Below are 6,411 nucleotides of genomic sequence, written 5' to 3'. Positions count from 1 at the left end.
ACAGTCTGTTGTGTATGAAACAAAAATAGTGAGTCAAACTTTGGGATTTCTAATCAACTTATCTGAGAATCTACCTCAACACAAATGTAGCTCATTTCCTGGAAAGATAAATTCAACACCGTAGAGCAACAGTTTGAACGACCATCAGATCTGAAATGCAACTGAATTATTCTCAACATTTGTCTTATTTTAGAACAGCTCATAATTGCTCAATATTTAAAATGATTATAGCAAATGGTTTAAAGAAACGTGCATCTTTTTATCTGTCTATCGGCTCTTGGATATTTTGCATTTCATCCAATTTGTACGATGGTGCGTCAAGTCTTAATTCAGCGATCCGATCGATGACATCAGAGTCTCTGGTTGCATCGATTGCCCTCAGCTTCTGTTATATCTGCCTGTTTCCCTTCAAATCATTTTCACTGCACCTTTTGTTGCTAGTGATGAAGTTGCCACCTAACGGGTGTGGAAAGGCTCAAACAACTTTGTGGGTCACATAAAGGCTCCAAACGGAACCGCCACAAAGACCTAAAACACCCATTTAAACCAACGAGGCCGGCTGTTTTTACGTTGAACTAATGAAGCAAAATAGTCACGTGTCATTAGTTAAAATGTGTTTTTCTGTTGATTGAATACGATGTATACAAACAAACAAAAGTTATTTAATGACATGACAGTAATTTCATGATAGTCAGTTAACTTGTGGCTCCTATTATTCCTGCCTTATGTTGGTTTGTCTGGATTGACCTTTGAACTTATATCCAGCCAGTGTTGAACATTTCTGGATGAATTGTTGTTGTTTTTAATTTATGGACGCTACAATGGAGATAAAGAATTGAAGGAATGACCACTGGAGGGGGTATTGCTACCTGACATGATCCACTCGCTTCATTTAAACGCCGATGTCCGGCCCCAGAAGTCTTTACTTACTCGACCTTCCTGCAGTTCCTCACAGCTGGAATCAGGCGACGTTGTCCCTCCACTGAGGTGTTGTACTGCTGCAGGTTCAGCTCATCCAGAACCTCCTCTGACATCTGCAGCAGGTAGGCCAGAGCTGAACAGTGGATCTCTGACAGTCTCCTCTCTGATTTCTCCTGACTTCAGGAACTCTTGGATCTCCTGATGGACTGACTGATCCTTCATCTCCATCAGACAGTGGAAGATGTTGATGCTTCTGTCTGGGGAGACTTCATCACTGTTCACCTTCTTCAGGTTGTTGAGGACCTTCTGGATGGTTTTTGGGTGGATGTTCCTCTGATCCAACAGTCCACCCAAGATCCTCTGATTGGACTCCAGAGAGAGACCATGAAGGAAGCGAACAAACAAGTCCAGGTGGCCATTTTCACTTTTGAGAGATTTCATTAGTGCTCTCCTGAGGAAGCCATCAAGAGATGTGATTGGTTCAGAAATTCTAGGAACTGATTTATAACCGCTGTGTCTTTCCTGGTGTAACGGTGGAACATGTAGACGGCAGCCAGAAACTCTGAACGCTCAGATGAACAAAGAAGTAGACTGATTTCTGGAAGATCACACTCTCTCTCTTGAAGATCTCTGTACAAACTCCTGAGTACACCGACACCTCGGAGACGTCCAGTCCACATCGCTCCAGGTCTTCAGAGTAGAACATGATGTTTCCTTTCTCCAGATGTTCAAACGCCAGCCGACCCAACTTCAGAAGGAGTTCTTTATCAGCCTCAGTCAGTTCCTCTGGTCTCTGCTTTCCTCCATACTTCTGCTTCTTCCTCTTTACCTGAACCCTCAGGAAGTGTGAGTAGAGGTCAGTCAGGGTTTTGGGCAGCTCTCCTCTCTGGTCTCTGGTCATCATGTCCTCCAGAACTATAGCAGTGATCCAGCAGAAAACTGGGATCAGACACATGATGTGGAGGCTCCTGGAGGCCTTGATGTGTGAGATGATTCTCTTGGACAGATCTTCATCACTGAACCTCCTCCTGAAGTACTCCTCCTTCTGGGAGTCAGTGAAGCCTCGTACTTCTGTGATCCTGTCAACACACGAGGGAGGAATCTGATGGCTGCTGCAGGTCTGGAGGTGATCCAGATGAGAGCTGAGGGAAGCAGGTTCCCCTGGATGAGGTTCACCAGGAGCACGCCAACGGACGATACTTGTGTGACATCAGAGATGACCTGATGCTTGTTGAAACCAGTGAAAATCTGCTTTCATCCAGGCCATCAAAGATGAACAGAAGTTTCCAGACAGTCTTCTGCTCTGATCTTCTGTAATGTTGGATGGAAAACATGAAGCAGTGAGAGAAGACTGTGCTGCTCATCTCTGATCAAGTTCAGCTCCCTGCATGAGAGCGGAAGCACCAGACTGATGTCTTGGTTCTCCAAACCTTCTGCCCAGTCCAGACTGAACTTCTGCACTGAGAAGGTTTTTCCAACGCCGGCGACACCGTTGGTCAGAACCACTCTGATGTGTCTCTGTTGCTCAGATAAGACTTTGAAGATGTCCTGGCACTTGATTGGAGTGTCCTGGATGTTCTTCTTGGAGGTTCTCTCAAGCTGTCTCACCTCATGTTGTGTGTCCACCTCCTCACTTTGTCCCTCAGTGATGTAGAGCTCAGTGTAGATCTTGTTCAGCAGGGTTCCACTTCCTGCTTCATGAGTTCCTTCAGTCACATGTTCACATCTTCTCTTCAGACTCATCTTATGACCTTCTATCACCTCCTGCAGATCACCTCCTGAACATAAGTAAACCAATGATTTCCATCTATAATAAATCATCAACACAACTACAAATTCATGACATCACAAATTAAATCTCATATTGAACAGTTTTACTTTGTTTGGGCTTCATTTCAGCATCTCCAGATCTGCTTCCAGATTGTGAACAAGAGGACTCTCCTGGTGGAGCTGACTGGTCCCAGTTTGATAGGATGTGCTCCCCCCTCTCACTATGAAACACATCTCTATTAGTCCTTTGATTTATAGGATGAAAGAACCTGATCAAGACTCAATATTGTTCCAGCATTTATGTCTGAATTCATCTTTCAGTTTAAACCTGATTCTTGTTTCTAATCAACAATATTCACATTAAGTCTGTAACTATATGACTGTCTGAGGTTTAAGTGTTAAACATCTCCAATAATAAACTCACAACCTGCTGCTGTTAATGTGACTAACAGCTGCCACACAAACACATCATCACGCTTTAGTTTTCTTACAATTTCCTCTGAACTTCTGAAGTTATTATGCATCTTTGGAGTGGTCACTCTTCAGGGACACACAGCTGGGCACTGTGGACTCTGCTCTGTCCTCGTCCATCCTGAGGAAACATCAGAAATAGTGATGAGACTGTGATGAAGGTAAATAATCTGTAGAGGTTGTAGTTAAATAATCCCAATTCACTGCATTTTTATCAAACAGGAACATTTCTAATCCATTCTGGATAACAACTGAATCAATAAATCAATGATGTCTCTGTATCATTTCACATTTTCAGAGTTTAAGCTGCTTTTTTTTAACTGTTCCCTGCAGTGAGAAAAGAACTGGCACCTTTTCCAGCCCCTCATCCTGCAGCACTGAATGTGCTCTAAAGTTCTTTCCAGAGCAAACGTCTCTGCACTTGCAGCAACATGTTGTAGTCATGGATCCGTGAGGAGAACCGGATACAGGAAACGCCCCCACTTTGATCCCAAAACCCAACTGGTGGCCAACGGTGGTCCGGCAACGACGGGGACGCTGGTCCATCGGGCCGACAACACTGGTTTTCCACAGGCCAACATGGTGAAAGGACTGTGCACCGTTTCATTTTAAAGAGCTGATGAATTTCATTTTTCACGATAGTAGAGGCTAATACCCACAAAATGATGTTTTGTATGGTTGTGAAATGTTCTAAGGCAGAGTTATGTGGTTCAGAAAACCTTACTTTAAAGGTGAGCCTTGAGGTCCAATACAGAAGTTTAAAGGGTGGTCTTTGGACCAGTCGCTCTTCATGGACACACAGCTGGGCACTGTGGACTCTGCTCTCTCTTCCTCTTCCATCACACATTCGCTCATTTTTAAATGTGAGTCTAAACGGTTAAGCAGGAACAGTCTGCTGACACAGAAAAGAAGATTAAAGAACATGATTCTCAGCATGAAGACAAGCAGAGGTCTGTCCAATGACGTATTGTCGGCTCATTCACATCAAAATCTATGATATGATGTCACCCTGTACATCATACAGGCCACATATATATTGGAAAAAAGTTTTGGGACATCTTAAAAGTTTACACCATGTTAAACATAAAATAGTTGTGGAAAAAATGTTTCTCCTGGGTGTTTCAGAAGGTGCGGTGGCATTAGACGGACGCACACAAATACAAATTAAATCATTTTTTATCTGGTTATGGTTTACAAGAAAACCTAAATTCTTTCAAGATGTCAGTTCTCAACATGAAATTCAACAAATAAGATGAGAATGCATTCAAAACTAAACAGAAATACGTCATCACATCATCAAAGTGGGTCAAATGCAGCATCATCTTCTGTCATCTCAGACAGGATTCCAAGAAGAGGATCTTCATTTTCAACAACGCACCTTGACATCTCATCATGGCTCGTCTGTCAGATTACAAGCAGCTTTTTTTGATCAGGCGCATCATGTTTCTCACCAACACATGATGGTGCTGGAAAAAACATTTGTAGCCTGACCTAGAGGTCAAAACTCTGCATGGCGTGCACAGCTACTAGTTGCAGCTGGTGGTTGTGGCGGAGGAGATCCCAAACATATCTAGCAAGCTTGTTTTGGAGCAGAGCTTGTCCACCACCTCTGACCCCACTCATCACAGAAGTCCCACCATATCCATGGCCAGGTGTGTTGGCAGCATTGGAGCCAGCCTCAGGAAAAAGGTGTGTCAATATCTCAGAAGTGATGATCAAGTTGCCACAACCCAACAGAAGTCAAGCAACCCAACATGCTGAATAGAATAGATGACACACAGCAAAGGGCAAAAAACACCCAATTCTGCTCAGACTAATCTTATCTGACCACATGTTCAGGACCAAAAATATGAAAACACCATGGCTTTAGGTCTCGTTTCGTTTTCTTGACTGCTTCATTCAAAACAGAACACATTTCATAAATCCATAATAACAAATTCATATTCCACAAAGAACCAGTTGTTAAAACAATAAAATGGAATGCCTTGATCTCTCCCTCTTTACATACTCTCCTTTTTAAATAAAGGATTGATTGCCCCCTGGTGGAGGGACAAAGAGAGGAGGCTAAAACTGTCGCGTTTGTGTCCCTCTTTCCGTGATTTTTCCACTAACTGCAAATAATATTGTGACTTATTGTGAGTATTAAAATGTGCTTCCTCAACCTCTAAAATGTTGGCTCAGGGTTAGCGGAAAACGCAGTTAGAGGAAACACGCTACAAAGTTTGATCATCCGTCACAACATTCCCGTCGACCAGCCGCAATGTGCGTCCGAAACACGCGCACGCTCATTGCGCACACGCAGGTTATTAAGCCGCATCTCGCAGCGGAACATTGATTCGAGACGACAGCAGTGAAAGAACCAAATGCTACCTGAATATTAGAGGTTTTCCATCAGGGCTCGGTCACTCCAGATGGAGCCCGAAGTTGAGAACTTTCACTTTCGCTTCTTCTTCTCTACACGTCCCGTGTTTGTAGTTGGATCGCGTCATATTCAGCACAAGCGCCTCTCTTCAGAACAATTTGGTCCACGATTTAACTGAAATACTGGGAAACAACTGGAGTTCGTCTGACAGATGTTCGTTTTTGGGTGCGGAATCAAACTGGGTCAACTTTTTGATCTATAGGATCCCCTCTGGTTCAAAGTGTCCCTATAGGATATTGACAGTTCTGACCTTTTGGGGGCTGCACACACCTCTTAATGGTGACGGCACCAACGGAGCTGATCCAGTTGTCATCAGCTGGCCAGTCTGACTCCAGCTCATTAGGGGAAATTTGCTGATCTGGAGGAGAAGCTTTCAAAACTTGACGGGCTGGGGGGAAATGACTGTAATTTTGGAATCAGCATGCCAATTTATTTTTAATCAGAATAATTTAGAATAATTTCAACAGGATATTTTCAAATTGTTCCCCAGTGTAACTTCACCTGAAATTGTGGACTCCAGAATATCACCATTAAATCCATTTAATCACTTAATAGCTGTGGAATTTGAGCCATGAGAAAAATATCTCTCCATCATGATTTCCAGAATTTTTCATCAATATCTGAGATTCTTCGAAAGCTTCGCTGGTGTTGGGTTTTTATTGCTTCTGCTTCATTTTCAGGCGCAGTTCTTTTATCTTTAAATCAGATCAAATCATCTTTATTTGTAATGTCTGCTGTAGTCAAACTCCCTAACAATCAACAGGAAAATCTCCCCTTTAACAGGAAGAAACCTTGAGCAGGACCAGGCTCATATGGGGGGGGGACCC

At 43.1% G+C, this 6,411-nt stretch overlaps 1 long non-coding RNA gene across 1 annotated transcript; it reads right to left on the bottom strand.

Annotated features, from left to right (window-relative positions):
• Nucleotides 1–3,181: 3,181 nt before the first annotated feature.
• Nucleotides 3,182–5,634, bottom strand: LOC130520315 (uncharacterized). Its single transcript, XR_008948771.1, has 3 exons — nucleotides 5,533–5,634; nucleotides 3,887–4,054; nucleotides 3,182–3,283 (listed from the first exon to the last, which is right to left on the bottom strand). It is a non-coding gene; the product is annotated as an uncharacterized LOC130520315 (long non-coding RNA).
• Nucleotides 5,635–6,411: the final 777 nt, after the last annotated feature.

The sequence above is a fragment of the Takifugu flavidus genome, unplaced genomic scaffold (genome assembly GCF_003711565.1).
Source record: "Takifugu flavidus isolate HTHZ2018 unplaced genomic scaffold, ASM371156v2 ctg343, whole genome shotgun sequence".
Taxonomy (NCBI): domain Eukaryota; kingdom Metazoa; phylum Chordata; class Actinopteri; order Tetraodontiformes; family Tetraodontidae; genus Takifugu; species Takifugu flavidus.
The sequence above is the reverse complement of the archived record's forward strand: the minus strand, read 5'-3'. Positions and strand labels throughout refer to the sequence as shown.